Raw genomic sequence first — 3063 nt, 5'->3', positions numbered from 1 at the left:
TTCCAACTCTGTTATTCTATGATTCTAAGTTTATGGTTTTGGTTTTGACCTTTAACGCCATCCACGGTCTGGGTCCAACATACCTGAGGGCCTTATGCCCCTAGCAGGGCATTATACTCTGCAAATCTAAACAGGCTAGTGGTCCCTGGCCCAAGAGAGGTCTACCTGGCCTCAACCAGGGTCAGGGTCTTTTCAGTCCTGGCCCTGACCTGGTGGAATGAGCTACTGGGAGTCCTGACAGAGCTCTTGTGGTTCCTCAGGGCCTGCATGATGGAGCTCTTCCACCAGGCATTTGGTTGAGGCTGGGTGTTGGAACACCATTGCCCCCCCCCCCCAGCCAGCCACCTTTTTGGTGGGATGTAACATTCCAGGCATTGCATGGCAGGGGAGGTTGGGGGTAGGTTGGGAGGGATGAGTTGTTTTGTTTTTTAACTGTATTATATTTGATGTGAATTGCCCTGAGCCAGCTGGACAAGAGGGGTGGTATATAAGTCCAATAACAAAGACTTTGCAGACGAACACAATGGTAAAACTATTGAAAGCCCTTTGCTGGGGTTGCTGTATATTGGCTGCAACTTAGCAGCAGTTTACACATGCACATATGCAAGTGCTCGCTTCAGCAGCACATATACTAAAAATTGGAATGATACAGAGATTAGCATGTCCCTTGCACAAGGACACACGTAGGACATGTCAGAGTCAAATCATGGTGACATGACCATGACAGGAATGTAGAAAAATATTCTTAGCATGGAAAGAAACCTGAAGCAAAGTTCAAGAAAGATCTTTGTCCATAAAATAACTAGATTTGAGATTTGAATGCATTTTATTTAAGGGCAGAAACTGAGCCAATCGCCTAATTAAGCAGCCGCATACCTTCATGGCAAATATAAATTATTTTTTTGTATGGCGAGAAGATCGCTACCTAGAACATACTGAACTTAATTCAAGTGCTTGTGAATGTCACCATTAAGGGCATGACGGAAGTTAAAGGATTCATGATAGATGAACGAATGGGATTGCATCTAATTGCCTGTCAAATGGGTCTGAAAATATTCTTTAAATGCCTTTCATACTCATTGAACCTGGATTTTGCAAGGTGTTAGTGAAAATTTAAATGCATATCTGGACCTTTTCCATCTGGTTCTGACTATTCTTTTCATTCTAAGCTCCTCAGTTCCATATTCACACTCATTAAGATAGATACTAGCTGTAACTTTGAAATGTTTGAAGTAACTGGATTATATGCACAACTGGAACATTTATACTGTTGCTTCTTTGCTCTGCATTTGAGGCCAACAATGATGGGCAGGGAAATAAGCACATTTCATAGAATACAGCCATGCTATCAAAGAATCTGTAGTTTAGTTGTAGGCCACATGGTTTGCATAAATGTATCTGGTTCATTACCTAGCAAGTCCAGTTGAAGGGTCACAAGGAGCCAGGGTAAGAGGAATTGTGTGCAGTTCTGGAGGCCTCTCTTCAAGAAGGACATAGATAAAATTGAAAGGGTACAGAGGAGAGCAACGAAGATGATCTGGGGCCAAGGGACCAAGCTCTATGAAGATGTTGAGGGACTTGGGAATGTTCAGCTTGGAGAAAAGGAGGTTGAGAGGGGACATGATAGCCCTCTTTAAGTATTTGAAATGTTGTCATTTGGAGGAGGGCAGGATGCTGTTCCCATTGGCTGCAGAGGAAAGGACATGCAGTAATGGGTTTAAACTACAAGTACAACGATATAGGCTAGATATCAGGAAACATTTTTCTCAGAGTAGTTCAGCAGTGGAATAGGCTGCCTAAGGAGGTGGTGAGTTCCCGCTCACTGACAGTCTTCAAGCAAAGGTTGGATACACACTTTTCTTGGATGCTTTAGGATGCTTTGGGCTGATCCTGCGTTGACTAGATGGCCTGTTGGACTAGATGGCCTGTATGGCCCCTTCCAACTCTATGATTCTATGATTCTATGAATTGCTACCTGAGTACTTGGAAGGCTACAGGTACTGAGAAGACAGTTCATCAGCCTCCCTCAACATAAGATTGATTCACATCATCTGCATTGGAGTAGCATGCTGGCTGACGGGGAACAGGGGACTAAATTGCTCTAGATATGTATATGTTATCTCAATGAATGGGATGTCTCTATTTGTATCAGCCTGAGAGCTTCTCTCTGGCCTCTCCTCTCTTCCTGTGGCCTTTATCGCTCTCTCTCCTCATGGCTCGTCAAGGAGAAAGCTATCTCCTGTAGAAGCCATAGCCTCTTATTTTTATTTTATTTTTATATATTATTTGATTTATAGACCGCCGCTCCCCAAATGGGCTCGTGGCAGTTTACATCATAAAAACATAAAAACACAGTAAAACCCCCAATAAAATCTTCCCATCTTAACATTACATCACAAAGGCAGCAGTGGTCTCAGCTCTGATCCCATTCTCCTTTGTTCAGCCTAGTTCCACACATGCACTGGCAAAGTAACTGGCCATTTGTGATAGGGAGTAGTATTCTTTAAATTAGGTTTATTTCTTCTTTCAAAGGCAACATAAATTGAATGTACCTCAATAAATATGTTTTCCCTTTTTGCAATATTCTATGTGGAAGTTTATTTACTATATACTTATATACTCTTTCCTACAGAAATTACTTCATATTCTACAGAATTTATAAAGGCAGCCAATCCCAGCATCTTATTGCTTTGATGCTGATTGTCTAGGAAATAATTGTCCTTACACTGAAAAATAACTACAAATCCCATGAGGCAGTAAAAGAATGTGCATTTGTTATTACAACCAACTTTTAACAGGAATTTGGCAGATGTTGCAGGCAAGCAGTGTGAGGAATGCACAGGGATGGCTTCCCCAATATCTGGATAGTTTGTATGTCTTTGGCATTAATGAACACCTAATCAACTGACTGCCCTTTTCCACTGGACCCTAAATTTGTTCTGCTGCTTCAGACCAAAATGGCTACACACCTGAATCAATTTTAGTACCATTTCACTGGCACAAGTTCCATTATGCTGACAGAAGTCGGCCAATGATCCTGAGCAACTGAAATTAATTTGCTAT

The 3063-nt window shown here is 41.9% G+C and overlaps 1 non-coding gene across 1 annotated transcript; it reads left to right on the top strand.

Moving 5' to 3' along the window:
- Nucleotides 1-607: 607 nt before the first annotated feature.
- Nucleotides 608-712, top strand: LOC143839200 (U6 spliceosomal RNA). The gene has a single exon (XR_013231654.1). It is a non-coding gene; the product is annotated as a U6 spliceosomal RNA (small nuclear RNA).
- The last annotated feature ends 2351 nt before the right edge of the window (nucleotides 713-3063 follow it).

This window comes from Paroedura picta, chromosome 5, assembly GCF_049243985.1.
Source record: "Paroedura picta isolate Pp20150507F chromosome 5, Ppicta_v3.0, whole genome shotgun sequence".
NCBI lineage: Eukaryota > Metazoa > Chordata > Lepidosauria > Squamata > Gekkonidae > Paroedura > Paroedura picta.
This window is presented reverse-complemented; position numbering and strand designations above follow the sequence as displayed.